This window comes from Planococcus citri, chromosome 4 (genome assembly GCF_950023065.1).
Source record: "Planococcus citri chromosome 4, ihPlaCitr1.1, whole genome shotgun sequence".
In the NCBI taxonomy this organism is placed as follows: domain Eukaryota; kingdom Metazoa; phylum Arthropoda; class Insecta; order Hemiptera; family Pseudococcidae; genus Planococcus; species Planococcus citri.
Genome location: NC_088680.1, coordinates 25532467 through 25549776, shown reverse-complemented (window position 1 = coordinate 25549776; position 17310 = coordinate 25532467). Strand labels below are relative to the sequence as shown.

At 37.2% G+C, this 17310-nt stretch overlaps 1 protein-coding gene and 1 long non-coding RNA gene across 2 annotated transcripts in view; both read left to right on the top strand.

Moving 5' to 3' along the window:
* LOC135842966 (protein O-mannosyl-transferase TMTC2-like) overlaps positions 1–17310 on the top strand; it is a 533307-nt gene that overhangs the window by 224518 nt on the left and 291479 nt on the right. The gene's annotated exons all lie outside the window — the stretch shown is intronic.
* On the top strand, positions 13663–16018 carry LOC135844492 (uncharacterized). Its single transcript, XR_010558547.1, has 2 exons — positions 13663–14108; positions 14707–16018. It is a non-coding gene; the product is annotated as an uncharacterized LOC135844492 (long non-coding RNA).

The window sequence follows — 17310 nt, the reverse complement described above, 5'->3', positions numbered from 1 at the left end:
AAATGGACGTTTGTAATGCTATGAAAACGGTGTTGGCTGACATCGAACGTAGCGATATAAACGTCAAAAAGGTAATTACCGATAATGGTTCGCAATTCATCAGCGAATCATGGTATAAATTACTCGAACATAACGATATAAAAGTCGCACATACTAACGCATATAACCCGCAATCCTCTTCGGTAGAGCGAACTATGCGAGTAATTGGTGACAAATAACGTGTGAAATTGAATAAAATTCACAACCCTCATCAACCTCATACGGGATGGCAATATTTTATTCAACAAATTCAGATCGAAATTAATAATACCCCTACCTCCTTCGGCTTTACCCCCAACGAGGCATGGGGCAGGCGAGACGATATTAACACAGGGATGCCTCACCGAAGAAAGAAATTTGATTTTCAATTTAAATTGCTCGAATTACGTGAAAATTTGAATAAGGTCAAAGCTCCATCTGTCACACTCGCCAACAGCTTTTCCGAAAAGTTAGACCCTAACAAGGATTTAATTCTGGACATGGATAATTACGCGCGCGTAACTGCTGATGGTGCTTGCTCCAAGAACGGAGACTCAGACGCTATTGCAGGTATTGGCATATGCTTCGCGCCAGATTCTATACGAAACGTATCAGATAGGATAATACCTACCGACGAATTCCAATTATCGAATAATTTTGCAGAATTGACAGCAATAATCCAGGCGCTGGAAATTCTCAAATTTAACGACGTCAAGAAAGTGAAAATTTTCTCCGACTCTAATTACGTAATTAAGGCATTAAATCATACTGTACATAACTGGCTAAAGAATAAATGGCTCAATGCGCGTAAAAAACCCGTCCATCATCGTACGCTATTCGAACGAATTTTGGAATTAAGAAAAGCATTCGACAATGTTGAATTCCATCACGTATACGCCTGCAAGTACGAATATACGAATATAATCGCCGACCATTTGGCCAAAAAGGCCGTGTACACACTAGAATTAGCTAAATTCCAAGTTGAAAAAATGTCGGATCGACAAATAATTGAAACGTATATTCGAGAGGGGCGTAGACTGAAACGTATCGAAGAAGAGTACAAATTCAATAAAGAACACAAAGATCCCGATACGTTGAAAGAAGGTGACATGGTTTTGCTGATGAATCATAAATTATCTAGTTCAGATAAAATGACCGCGGCCAAATTGTATCAGAAACGTATTGGACCGTTCAAAATTTTGAAACGTACTGGTACAAATTCATACTTAATCGAACCGACTGATAACTCTCAAACGAATAGAATAGCAAATGTTCGACAGCTGACTTTATTTTTAAAGAAGGCTGAGCTTGCTGAATTGGAAAATGACCCCTGCCTACGTTCATGGCTCGATAAACGCTCATTCAAAGAAAAAATTTCTGAATTTTTAAACACACACCTCATCGAAGATAACGAGATTACGTCTGACGAAGACGAACTCCAAACGGTAGAAAAAATTCAGAAAATACGCGTACCGCGTTCTAACACACAGGATGAGAATACCAAAGCAGCTGCCAGATCAGTACTCGTTAAATTGCAAGAAATTGCTCGCGAACAACGTAGAATTTTTCGTGCACAGAAACGTGATAAAATTTTACAGCAAAAAACCGATCTAGAAAGCTCACCAAATTTACCCGAGCAAACACCTGAAATCATTGACCTGACACGGGATAAGGAGAAGAAAAAGAAGAAGAAACCCAAGGATGCTGAAAACCCTACCATTCCAAAGGAAGTCAAAAACCCTATACCCTCCACTTCGTCGATAGCTCGAGACGAGCAAAATGCAAAGAAAACCAGACGTTCTGAACGCCTGGCGGCGACTTTGTTACGTATGGGGCAAAGCCCTGCATCTAAGCAAAAGGCCATCGAAGTAAATTCAGTCCATGGTCATAACTTCGAAGATATTTTTTACCGAAATTATTATGGTAAGGATAACGATATCAGTACTGAATACGATGAAGCAGATGACGTAATTGCACCATCGATTCATCAACAGAGTGAAAACTCGAATGTAAGTACTGAAACGAATAGAAGTAGTGAGGAGAATACTCAATCTACAACGATAATCACAGCGAATAATACGTCAATCAATGCTGTACCTAAAATCGGGAAGAAGAATAAATTACAAAAACTGATTCGATGGGCTACGAAGAAGAAAACATGCCATCGACAGTGAAAACAGTGGTTTATTTACATACACCCTCACTTACACACACACACTCGCATACGAGACAAAAACTCTCTCGATCATCCGTTTCCAGGAATTTAGCAACGCTGCTCATACCCGAGCTCAACCAATCGCCAACGTCCGATAAACAGCACTGGCTGTGTTGTCATTTTTTTTTGTTGTTGTTTTTTATATTCTCCTTTCTTTGCACCCGAAGATGATCGACACTCGATTGCGAATTCATAACATCCTATGATATCGTAGTGAACAGTCCAATTTAACAAGTGAGTACCCGAAAAGGGTTAAGGTGCGGTGCGTTCAACTATCCAAAACTTTTTAGTGACGTTTAATGTAATTATTCGTACATTACGAGAATATACACCGATACGGTGACAATTATTCGTTTCGAATTATAAAAAAGTGATAATTTATTGGACAAACAACCGACATAATGAACCAGCTATTACTCGTACCTCGCCGCTTTAATCAACGTCCACCATACTTGCAGCTTGGTCACCAAACGATCACCTTTAAACTACAAGGAGTTTGTAAAGATAAAGAAGGAAATATGGATTCGGTAAAAGTCCAGTTACTTTTTCAACATCGAACCAAAACAATCAACTATACACGAGGCGATTTTAACAACTGGGTGCGATTATTTTTACGATTAAACCCAATAAAAGACTTCACGTACTCGCCGAAAAAAACCCTACGCATCGAAATACATCCGGTAATTACGAACCAGCATCAATTGACGGTACTCCATTTTGACGGTAATAGTTTTCAAGTACCTATTCAAACGGCAATCTTCAATGAAACTTTATTAGCCTTTGATTTCGACCCTACGACCCTGCAATGGAGAAATTGAAATGACGAATCGTGACTCATTTCCGAATTCCAGACTCGTAGATACTATCGACTAAGCTTTAATATAACTTTCATGTAAATACGTTACGATTAGTATTAATCCTCAAAACTTTTCAATGTTTCTATCGAAATAAGTATAAACTCTAAGTATGCCATTTACCGGCCAATTATTCGTTCGTGAATTTAGCTATAAGTTTTTGCTCAAATTAAGATAGCCAATAATTAATCAATTTTCTACTCCATTTTTATTATTATGCTACCGTAAAAATTTCTACAACTCTGTTCATATACTTCACACCGAATACAAATACGATTCGTAATAAAAATTCAAACCCGAAAAATACATAACAATAGACCTATCTAGTTACTTCCCTTGTTACCAACCCATTTTTTTTTTCTGTTTCCTGATATTATAATTAATTTCATTTTGTGTAACTTTTTGATATATTTCTAATTTTTTATGTGTTCCTATTCTATTGAATAAAATATCATGTTATCAATCTACCATTTCTTTCATTATTTGAACAAAAATTTCTCGAAGCGAGTACTTAAGTACAATGCGATGAGTCCAATTAATGGCAGTGTGTAAATACGTACATCAACACATTAATATGTAGTACAAGACCAATGGAAGAAATATAGAAAAACGAACCTACCTACAAATTTACCGAAAATAGGTACCTACCTACGTATCATTCATCACAACGCACTCGTATCTATCAGCATCGCCGAGATAAGAATAAAATCCTAAAATACACACAAATAATGGAGAAGAATAACGATAAACTCATTGAACGAGTACAAGTACATTCAAGAGAAACACGTACTTTCGACCAATCAAAAAGAGGCGATAACAAGAGATATTTTTTCAGGTATCAGACTAAGTTTCTTTCGCCAAATATTCATACCACCTACAACCGTCGAACTCTACGCATCGTATGTCATTCTTTGCTCGTTAAAATACCCATCCAGGGATAGATAGTGCGTATTACCGGTGATTTGCGCGTGTTTCGCCCTGCTTTTGCGTGTTATCGCCGTTCCGGTGCGAAAATATCTGCAAATCACAAAATTACGCGTTCTGTGTTCCGGAGATTATGAATCCTGATTTTAGAGTACCTCGCAACTATAACCAACGCCCACCATACCTTCGTCTTGGGCATACGACTCTCTCATTTCGATTTAATGGTCCAGGTAAGGACGCAGACGGCTACGAGGATGCTGTGAAAGTCCAACTGACGCATCGCCGTCGTGTACGTTGACGCACATTCTCACGCTTTGAGTATGAATCCTGGGTAAGCGCGTTCTTACAATTAGACCCAATTACAGACCTTACCTACTCACCAAAAATGTCGTTTCGCGTCGAGCTTCACGACTTATATTGGGATAAACATCGTCTAATGGTATTACACATATACAAACAAGCATACCAAATTTTGGTTCGGACTTCAACTATCAACGATACGCTGGAGCGTTTTGATTTTCGACCACAAGATTTTCAACATGCGACGTAATTAGAATTAAGTACCCAAAAAATCGACGGATTGTACGGAGTACGTACTCCTATGTAAATTTGGCTCGTATCAAGCAAATGTTCGTGACGTTATTTCTGTGATTTAGTTATTCTACCCGTTATTTTTATTAATAATTAAGTTTTGTTTCCTTTTCGTTATCAGTGACATATCGTGAATCATTGAGTAGGAATATTTATTTTTTGTAATACTTGCTTACCATTTTCTTTCGTTATTTAATGTTTAAGTATCCTATGGTTGTTATATAATCGGTAGCTAATTATGTACTTGTTATATATTATTGTGTTTCTATATGGCGAATATACGTTGCGTAAAGTTACTATCGAATTAATATCATCAATAGACACCCAGCCTTTGAAACGAATAATGAATCGATACCCAACAGCGACATACACGATCGTATAACATTGATACCGAAAACGGTATTTAAATGGATTAATCAGTCATTGCTGCAAAATCTTACACTTTGTAATACTGAACCTCGCTTAGGATCAATTTGAAAAAATTCATCTCTTTCCTGGTTTTTCTACATACAAACTTCGTACGTATTACTGAGATCAATCGCGATCTCCCTTTTTTCTCACAGGATAGACTAACTACCACGATTAATCCGTCTCGGTTTGCAATTTGGTCCGACTTTTCGGCTTACGTCTTTTTACCATAAAAGGTAATGCGGTAAATACTCACAACCGAGTTACTCCAAAATTTCGTTCAATTTTCACTTCGTGCGTCAATTCGAACCGTACAATTCGAATAATCCACTACAAATAGTCGCTTTTCCTCGACTCGTGGTATTTTTTCACATACTCTCATCAACGAGATTTCTTGATTAAATATTTGGCATTTCATATACAACCAACGTTTTAATTTTCGCATTGAAATTATACATACGGCTCCAGCAAAACAACGTTCATGTAATTGTGACTAGTAGTTCGATCAAAATTTAAAGTGTCGTCCGCGTAATTTCCGAAGTAGAGTAAAGCGGAGTCCGATCGGTAAATTTTGACGTGTTTTTTCCAAGTTGCCGTACCGGTAATACAAATTTAAATAATGGATCGTCCTGTATATTTGAGCCACAACCACATCGACCTGCTCTTCATCGTCACCGATGTTACGACGACGAAATACACCGGACCCGTCATCCGAATTCAATGTAATGCACTTGGAACCATCCAATCCCGATCATTTCGTATTATGGAATTCGATGCCTTTTGCCGCCGCTATTTCGGCCTCGAAGCCCGTACCATTCTTAGTATGGCTCCGCCGCAACGCCGTCTCACACTCGAAATCCATGATCATTACGATGTTGAGCAACGCCGTTTAATGGTACGCCATTTTAATAACTCCTGGATCAGCGGCATGTTTCTACCTAACGAAATTGATGCACTATTGCATAATTTTAATCTAAACCCAGCGGATTTCGCTACGAACCCTACCGCGTTCCTGGACCCCATGGATTTCGACGAAGACATCTAAAAAACAAAGTTCGGTAACCAGAAACACATAAATTTGCATTTCCTCTAGCGATGTAATCTAATTATACTTTCGTATTATATAACATAATATAGAATAAACCGTTCTTCTATGCTTAAACATGTCTCGTGTACTTTATTTACCATAAACGGTATACAATAAAATCTTCTACAAGTAAGTAGGTAAACAATAGAAATCCTACCTACCTAGAATGGTAAGTACTAGGTAGACGGGTAAGTACTAAAACTTGACCTACCTAGATTGGTAAGTACTAGGTAGGCAAGAATACAAGTGAGATAGGTAAAAATAAAACAAAAACGGTAAGTAATCCTAAAAATTTTCGACTAGAAATGGTAACTAAAGTAAAAACAATAAAAATCAACATACTCAAAATCGAGTCAGGTAAACCTAAAATAATAAAAACAAATAAAAACGACTAGAAAATAGGAAAAGTTATTGGTAAACAATTAAATAAGTAAATGAAGAAAAATTCAGCACCAGGCCAGTATAGACGCATCGAACAAAGATTACCGTACAGCTAAAAATCAGCCAGGTAAGCAACTTCTTATCTACTTAAATAAACATTTCATCTCTCGTGATACTTCGACATCTCGTCGAACGCAGAACAGTCATGATAAATAAATCAATACATGCAACATAGCTAATCGAACATTGGTTATGCGACCAAATGCATATGCTGTCCAATAAATTTAACTACAAAACTAGTCAAATTGCTTTCGAACCTAAACCCCCTATAGCTTTTAAATACATGGAGTACTCATACATAATTCAACATATGGATGAATGTGCCTTTTGGCATTTTCAAATTCAAATAGAAATCATACACGTGCAAGTGCTTTTTCAAAAGACAGTCGTATAATTATCAATTCTTTTGACAAAAATCCAGTGCACCACCATCTGTACATCAGTTGCGCGCTCGCTTTTCGCCGTCACCTTGAAAATAGACCCTTAAAGGGATAGTTTTACGAGCTGGACAAAAACCGAAACGGTTTAAAAACTGAACAAAAAATAAAAAGTATCGTTTCGGTGATTAAAACAAGCTGAGACTAGTTTACGAATCGTAAAATACGACACTTCTACGTCGCAGAACGTTTCAAAGGCAGTTAAAATATGCCTGAGAAACAAAAAGAAATTCAAGGATAAGTTTTTAACGATGAAAAAAGACCAACCACCTTTGTCCAAAGGGACTAAAACTCGCTACGAGTAAAATAAGAGAATTCTAAAAGGGCAATAAAACAGTCACTCAGCGTCAGATTTCCAAACGACCAGTAGACTTGTCGCTTAATTTTATGCACATAACGTGCCAGCCGTGTCTTTTTTCTACGAAATTTTTTCAGCATACCGACAGGCTAACTGATAAGAGACAAAGACTACACAAACGTAGGAGTGGGGCAATTTTGACTAAATCCAACTCAACTCACCACCAAGTTTTTGCATCGACCATCATTAGTTGTTTTTCTTTGCTTTCGATACGTTCTCTCTTATCAATACTGTGCGTTCGATTGATGTTTATATTATGAATCCTGAAGTGACGGAAATATTGTGTTACGTGTGCGAACTAATGAAAGTTATCATTACTATTCTCAAAGATTTAATCAAGAAGAATATGATATAAATGAATTTTGAACGTGTCAATATCATATTTCGGTGTCGCGATTGTAACAATCCTGCGTGCATTTTTTCTCGTTATCGTAAATGAGTGATTATTTACGCCCAAAATTTAAACTCTTGTGCGTGTGCAAAAAGTGTAGAGCATTACATCGTATTTGGTTTCAATATAACCCGCGCTATAGATCCAATGGGCAGATTTTTTCATTCTACCGACGTCCGTTCAACATCGCGCTACCCGTGTAAAACTTTCATTGCGATTCGTGTTAAATCTTCGAATAATTCGGTCATCGCTATTGCGTACTATGGATCGCCACGACGTACTCAACATCATCGACGATATCGTGCTGCCATTGTGTAACGTGTGCTACACCCCGTTATTTAAACAGACACCGACAGCCGAACACCGCGAGAAGAAAGTAGTTACGACATGGTGCTATCATCTGTTCCACCGTTTTTGCATCGACTCGCTGTTTCGTAAATCTAATTTTGTCGATCAAAAGGGGAAATTTATCCACTGCCCAAACGATTCATGTCATCGACAGGTATCTGAGCACCAGGTAAATGCACTACATGTACTCACTGCATCTCTTCCGTACGACGACGGTTTATCTGCCCAAGAACTTCGCGCAGACTTGCAAACAGCGAGAAACCAGCTGGCAAATTACGAGGCGACAACAGTGGAGTATGAACGAAAGGTGCAGGGATTCGTTGGATTACTCCAATCGCGTGATGCGACCATCGATCGACTCCTTAATAAAGAAACGACGCGAGCTTTACAATCATCCGACCGCCAACCTGCCCAAGACCGTTCAAAATATTCGCAATCATCCGACCGCTACTCGGCCCAAAACCGTTTGAACCAACCGCATTCGTCGTCATCATCGAATCATCGCTCTCGGTCACCATCGCGCAGCCAAACCTCGACGCCGAAGAAGCAGAATACCGGTCGCTATGCGAGCCAACATGCCACGCAAAAACAATCGCCCAACGAATACAAACGTCAAACCTACGATAACGATGGTCGTCCGACAAATACTAACAAAACACCGATTCATACACAGGTGGGTAATCGTCGCAATTCTACAAACCACGCGAAAAACACAACACCAGCGCGACCAACACCACCGGCTCGAAAACCGTCGCCGCCAGACAACGCAACACCTATCCAAAAACCCGATATCGAATACCCAAAGAAGGTCTTTTATGCAAAAAAATCGACAGTTGAAAATCAAGGCAAGAATCACAAACAGTTTCTTAAGAAGTTTGGGATTTCATCATCGGTACTAAAGCCATTTTACCCATTGAACGCGTACGCGAAGTACTTTACGACGCTCGGTACGTTCGTGTCCCAAGACGTGATCAGAACAGCGATTGCCGCCAAAGACGTCTTGCTCATTGGAGACGGATTTATATATGGCCTCATGGATTTCATCCTGGAACACCGTAAAATTCGACCATATTTACATGCAGGATTGTACAGCCGCGAACTCTCCATAGTCGATCTGGTAAAAACCCTCAACGGTTTTTTCACCTTACCGCGTCGCGTCATGATCGCTATCGGTACTTTCGACGGATTTATGGGAATGCCAGCATCGGTGTACCAAGATAAGTTCTCACAATTGATTCGAATCCTAAAGAAGAAAGGAGTAACGGAACTTTACGCAGTAAAATCGATGCGGTACGAAAATCAAACTGACGTACAATATGCGGAAATCGACTCGACGATCAGAGTAAACTGGCAACAGGTATTCGGCGGAAAGTATTATATTATCGAACCGTACAAATTTCTACCCGACCAGACCAAATGCGACGAAAATGGACCATATCACGACCGTCAAGACTACTCGAAATTCGCCAAATGGATGTGCCATCAATTTATTTATACGCGCGATCAATCAATCAACACACCGGATGCTGTATTTGGTAATAACGCATCAGGTGACTACGACTCCAGATCGGAACACTCGGACTCCTCTGATTTCGCAGTATACGATACCGAAAATTCAGGTGGGAAAGCACCATGCAATTCACCTGTCATTATCGATCCGCAACAATCCGATAGTGATGCACCAACCGAAGGAAACGGAAAAGCTAAGGAAGAAAAGCCACCAACTCCGACGAAACCTAAACGGAAGTCATCAGCTGGCACCGTACCATTTTCCAAATACGTCTCCGTCGCAATAGTATCGCCACTGCCGGCGGACACTGCATCAACATCTAACGCTGCCTCGATCCCTGAGCAAATATCATCGACCTCGCCAATCCCTACGGACCACAGCATCCCAGATAACGAGATTATTCGCCAGCCATCGCGCTCCGAAGAAGAATTACTCAATTCCGACGCGAGTATGCCTAGCGATGACAACCGCAATGACGACGATACTGTTATGGAATAACGCTGTGAGTAATTACTTTTCCAATTCTGCTCGTTTAGCTAAAGATAAAAATTCGTGAATTATATTCTAATATTCGTTACTCGCGATAATACCACCCAGAATTGGAAAAGTACGGTTACATGTTGTTTATTTGAGTAAAAAATTAATGTATTTCGAAGATCTCAAATTATGTTCGATAATCGTACCGATTTCATAGTTCTTATATCGAGATACCCATTAAGCTACTTTTTGTTAAGCATTCCTAATTGTTAAGACTGAATTTTTTCTGTTTAATTTTTTCTATACGTATTCTACAGAGCTTTCTCGAATTATTCGACACGAAATATTTATCCCTATCGCTATAAGAGTATTTACTCGCTTATTTTATAATCAAAATTTTTTTTTTTTTTTTTGGTATCGAACAACTTTGGCATGTTTTTATTGTTTAATTATGAATTTTGTACGTTAATTGTTACGCTTCTTTGGTCTTAATGACCAACTATTCGATACCCTGTATATACGTTGCGCATTATGTTATGTGTGAACTGATTTTTTCTCTGTTATGTAGTTTTTGAATTTTTTTTTCTTTTTGTTTTGTTAAATGTAATCAACAATAGTTTTGTGTGACCATATGTAAACCATAATAACGAATTTGAATTTTGTGCCATTGATTAAATAAAAAACAGTTCAAGATAGACTAATTTTATTGAATTTTAACAGTTCACATCCAGCTTTAAGTAATATTACTTAAAATTATTTACGTATAATTAATCCACGAATTCGATACAAACACTCTTATCATCTGCTGATAATCATAATCTAGAACAAAATAATATAATATTGAATTAACCAAACTGCTACGAAGTATAAGATGAATTAGAATAATTTTCTAGTATATCGAAGTAATAGTACACAATAGTACGACGAATTTATTACCTTTCGTGCACGATTTTTCTTGGCGATTCTTCATTCTGACTACATATCGTATAAATCTTCAAGAACTTGCGTTTTGGTCATTTTTTGATCCGTTGGGAGGTCTCTGAAATCAAAAAAGGTACCAGTTCAGTCTTCTTCGTAATTTGGAGTTGTTTTAGCTAGTAGGTAGAAAGGTTTTTGAACTACGTTCATACTGGGCTCATTGAACCTCGTCCGTCGTTTGGTGATCCAGTGGCTCGCAGCTTCGACTACCTGGACAACTACCACGCTCGTGGGTTTGAAATTTTATTGAGTTTACTCTGCTCCTTTTGTTCTCACCCGAGAAACCATGGGGGGCAGCTGATAGGTCCGTAGCGGACAATTGGCTGTCCACTATGGACGAGTTACCGGCAAGGCATAGTCGAGCCTTTGTTCTACCGTGATTTGCTCAGCTGGTTCACTGACCGCTAAGTAAACTCACGCTGGGGCATATGTTAGACTGAGACTTATGCCTATACCCGGAAACTCGTAATATTAGAGTATTTAACCCTTCTATTTCGGGTAACACTGATTGGTACAGTCGCGGAAGAGGCTGAGCAGCATCTTTTGCGACTGGACCAATTCGCAGTTCTTAAACGGTTGTCCGCGAGTTGCCAAGTAAATGTGCTAATTAGATTTGTGACCTCCGGGCCCAAGTTTAAAAGTATTCTTGTTATCTATAGTTATCGTGTTAAGTGACCCCTTTGTGCTATTTTTCCCCTATTTCGCACGAGTTCGTGGAATTATTGATTATTGACGTGTATTTCTGTGTGATTAAACTCAAATATATCGAATTCAGCACGTAATCGTGTATCTTTTGTTAATTTAATATATTCGTCGCGTGTAAGTATCTATTCGGTAAAGTGTAGGTGAGCTGGGGTAAGTACCTATCTTATGCCAATCTGCTTTATTCGTCATACCCTTCATACGTGTAATTATATTATTTTATCAAAATCCATACTTTTGTTGGTGCTAGGTATCGAGGTGGCATATGTATTTCTTACTAGCGAATGTTTTGTGCAAGCGCTTTCGGCCAAAACCACATCATCCGCAAGGCAGATCGTCAGCGATGTGTGCAAAATAGTTTTCGAACCCTCGATATTTTTCAAAGTTGTGAATGAATGTCAGAATAAATTGCCAGAATGTCGTCCTTCAAAAAAAAGTCCTAAAAAGGTACCGGCTTATTGTAAAACGATAAAGGGTATTTCAGAACTGAAACCGTCCAAGTCAAGTTATCGTGCATCAGGATCCGACACGCGTCGCGGATCACGAACTAAAAGTAATCGGAATCATGGATCACGAACTAGAAGTGATCGGAATCAAGGATAAAAATGAACTGTGATCTGAAAAATCGGATAATTTTTAATTTTTATAATCAGGCAAAATCCCTGCTTGCCCCCTAATTTTTTCAGTTGAACACCGAAGTGGCCATTGGGCACTTAGGTACCTTATCTATGCAAAAATAACTAAATGCGTTGAAAATAAATTTTTGTTTGAACGTGACTCTTAATTTATTACTCGTAAGTCGTAGGTAGGTACCTCTACCTACGTTGAGGCATGTTTTGAAAAGTTGGAAAAATAACATCAATGTTTTGCTGAAGTGTATGTCGCAAAGATATCTCATAAAAAAATTATCAGCGATTTCAGATATTCTCGACAATTTGGTAAAGTTCTGATTTTTTTTCATTTTTGGCCAAAATTTGGTTTTTAAAAAATGTACCTACTTCAGCACCTGAAGTTCTTTGGCTGGTGATATGCGGTTTTCTGCTTTGCATGCTCTTTTGATTCAGTTTTGTTTGGTTCAAAAATTATTGTGCAAGTTTAGATCAGGGTTGGGCAGACTCTCATAACCACTCGACTATGAGTACACGTGGAGGGTTAGGGTATTAGAAGAATATATTTGTTTGGTAAACGCCCCCCCCCCCAACCACTCACACTTAGAATATATAGCAAATAGACCAGGGGTGTAACAGGGTACAATGAGACAGTTGATTTGAAAAGCAGTGATGGAATAGACCAGGGGTATAGCAGGGTACAATGACAATGAGCGGAGTGTTTTACAAGTTAGTCCACTTTACCCTTTTTTAGGATTTAATGCATTAAAATAATGACCTAAAATTGAAATTACTCAGCAATTACCTATCCAAATTGAATGAAAAATAATCTATACCTACCCTCCGCCTTAATGATTCTCATATTCTGTCCAATAGGAACAAAAAACGGTCGGATAGTTTAAAAGAACATTCATTTCTCAAAGCGAAACCAATAGTGTGCTACGCACACTAAAAAGCGATACTGCCAGTGATATAATTCTGTAATTTTACATGCAGACAACCAAAAACAGTAGAAAACCAACCAAATTCTTGAAACCCAATTTTGGGGTGAAAGAAGATCGACAATATGGGTATCGTTATCATATGAATCAAACTTACTGAACACGAATATGAAGTTAGATTTGCAGTTGGACCCCTCTAAGAGCCACATTGAGGGAGGGGTTGCCCAATATTTGGGTTTTTCGTGAAAAATTCAATCAAAAGCTGCGTAACATGATCCAAAAATCGAATTATCTACAAGGAAAAGTTGAACACTACCTAAGTGTTTATTATTATTACTCACAATTTGTTGAAAAATTGGACTGGAGAAACCTGAATAGGCGTGCATTTTAATGCTTTTATTCAAAATATTGTCGTAAACATAGCCCATAAAAAATTATCAGTGGTTGCTAGCAGTCTTGACAATTTTTTTTTCTTCGCAGTTGATATATGATGTGCATGCGATAATCTGTTTTCTAACTGTCATGTCCGCATTTTTACGAAAATTTGTTTACGCGGATATTGCAGCTTATTGTAACAATAGCCCATAAAAAATTATCAGTGGTTGTTAGCAGTCTTGGCAATTTTTTTTGTAACTGTCATGTTCGCGTTTTTACGAAAATTTATTTGCATGGATAATGCGACTTATTTTCGTTCTTGGTGAAATTTGAAAGAAATGTTTTGCTATTAGTAACTATAAATACGCTGCGTATAATTATTCGGTTGATTTCTTGGTTCAAAGTATATATTCGAGTTGATTCATTCGCCTGCGTTTTACTTCAAGTAAGAAATACTTTGCTGTTTTTGTATAAGCTGAAGCTCTAAATCTTTCAAGAATGTCAATTTTCAAAAATGGGTTCAAGATCGAATTAAATTCACACCGATTGTATGTAAGAAGTGGAAAAATGTAGTCCATTTAGATTTTGAAAAAATTCGAATTTTTTAAAAGTAAAAACGGCCTTTAAAAAATGGAGGAGGGGAGAGAAATGAGCCGAGACGAAATCTGAGGCAAAAGGAAGAAAATTTCGACATACATAACGTTTTAGAATTCGAAAATGTCTCATTATGTCATCTTGACAATTGATTTTCATCATATTCAAGTTATTTCAAAACACTAATTTTTCGGTTTTTTGCTCGATTTTTTATATTGTACCTCGAGTTATGTTTGTGGGATGTTGTGTTTTTTTTTCAAGTAACCTTATTACTCTGAAGGTGCAATATTAAACCACTAGGTATGGGTAAAAAAAAAGAGACTAGAAGATGGATTTTCATGAATATTAATTATACCTACTCATATGATTATTAGGAATTTGCATTGAACTTTTATTATTATATTTACGTTCACAAATTCTTCACCAATTATTATTTTCAATCCTTTCAGAATGTCAAGAGAAAAATCCGTACTTTTGTTGGTGCTAAGTATCGAGATGGCATAAATGTATTTCTTACGAGCGAATGTTTTGTGCAAGCGCTCTCTTCCGAAATCATAGGACCTATAAACGAGATCGTCGACAACGTATGCAGAATAGCTTTTGACCCCAGGGTAGACCTCTCGCAAATTATTGTTAACTTTGCGAAAACGTGTCGGAATAGATTTCCAGAATGTAAACGTTCAAAAAGATCTGAAAAGCCACGGCCTGAGTATTGTGAAAGGATTTACCAAACGGCACGACAGTCAAATCGTAATACGTAATTATAAATCAGAGTCCGGCGAAGATGACGGACACAGATCTCGAACTAATACTGAGTGATCCGAAAAATCGGATCGTTTAAAATTTTTATCACCATTAGAGTCTTTGAATACAAATATGAAAAATTGAAAATAGTAGTAGGTATTCTCTTCCATTTTGCAACAAGTAATATCCCACATTGCATCAGTGATTATTTTAACTTGAAGCTCCGCACATTTTGTGTAGTTCCAAAAATTTGTTGTGCAGTACCAACATATTTGTGTAGTACCAAAAATAGATATTTACTGATTTACTTGGGAGTTTTTCAATGAAAAAAAAAATTGAAAAAAGAGCTAATATTGTGCTTGAAAAATGTTTTTGTTCAAACTGTTAAAAATACCTACGTATCAGTGGGGGAAAAACTGACTTTTCACATCAAAATTATTGCTGTTTTGCTTATTGAAACAGCGAATTTCAAAAGGCTTTTGCTCTCGATTCGCTCGGGTCAATTTAATTTTCTTCACTCTTCAAGTTTCAAGAAATTATCGATGAAATTTTTCAACAGTTGAGATCAGAAAAACTGAATTCTTACATTAAAATTGATATTGTTCTACTTTTCGAACTACAAAATTTTCAAAATTTTCGCCCTCGCTTCGCTTGGGCCAATTTTGTTATTTTATACGCAATCCCCATTTTAAAAAAACCTATGATTGAATTTGAAAAATGTTGAAATCAGAAAAACAGAATAGATAGTTTTCGACTAACTTTGTCTGGCTGTTGAGGGGGGGGGGGTGGTAAGAAAATCAGGGAGAGTTGGAAAAATAAGGGGGGAATCTTGATACAGAAAATTATCCTGGTTGTGTTTGTGTAGCTCCAAAAAATTCTTAAAATAATCCCTGCATTGCATGTTGATCGGTGTACGTACTTACGACGAATTTTTCATTTTGATAGGTAAGGTATTTCAATTTTATCAATTTAATCTAAATTTGAAATAACATTGAATAAAATAATTTTCATTTGAAATCTTTTTTCTTTTTTTAAAATTACCTATACTTATAAAATTAGGGGAAAAAATGAATAACATTACGTTCAAATTCTTGAAAATGGTCCGGATCATGTCGAACTCTGTCATGGATGAAGTATCGCAGTTTGTTCTCCAATTCTTTATTAAATACAATAATACGTAGACTGTAGAGTAATCAGCATTTTATCATTTCTCTCTACCAAGGTGAGGATTATTTTTCTGAAAGTATAAAGAAATCGCGTATATAAAGCAACAGATGTCATAACTCAAGTATCAAACTTACCAAAGGCAAAATCCCTAGTTACTTGGTCCCTAATTTTTTCAGTTGAATACCAAAGTGACCACTTTAGGGTAGGTGGTCGCATTTGAGCACTTACCTTATCTACTTAAAAGTAACTACATATAATTAAATGTTTAAAATAAATTTCTGTTTGAACGTGACACTTAATTTATTATACCTACGTTTGAAACAGTTTTGACAAGTTGAAAAAATATATAAATTTTTGAATTTTTTGGTGGTTTTGCTGAAGTGTATAAGTATGTCGCAAACATATCTCATAAAAAAATTATCAGCGGTTTCTAATATTCTCGACAATTGTTTTTTCTTCGTAATTTATGTTCAAACTTACATTAAAAATTTCAAGTTCTAACACTTTTAAAAAGTCTCTTCTGAGTAAAATGAACTCCCATGAGGATATTAACCTCCTCACTGGAAAACCAAGTCTGTCCCCTAAAATAGCTTAAATTCGTATTTTACATTAAATTTCAGCTTTTTCAGGAGGTCAACTTGGTTTTCAATGGAGGGGGCTAAAATGGTCATGAGAGTGTATTTCACTCAAAAGAGACTTTTTAGAGATAATAACACGACTTAAAATTTTTAAATTTTCAAATTTAATAGCGAATTAGTATTTTATAAAATTTTTGAAAATTGAAAGGCCCACTGCAGCCCGAGTTTTTCGGAGATGAAAAAAAATGAAAAATAGGAAATTATTTCTCACCAGAAGTCACCACTTTGGGGGTTGAGAGGGAGGAAAATCCCCAACTTCGAAAATAAGAACCACCCTAATGCATATGTATATACTTGCACTCAGAATAGGTTGCCTACTCAATCGTTTGCAGAAGAGTCATTCGTTATAGTACACCCTGTACTTCACAAGTACAGGCATTTTAAGGTCGCGTAATTCGATACGAAACGCCAAAGCACTTGCTTCCTTTACCTTTTGAATAATTACCTGAGCTGCGTAAACGAGCGACTGCTAAAGCTCGAGCGTTGAATTTTCTTTCTCTACAG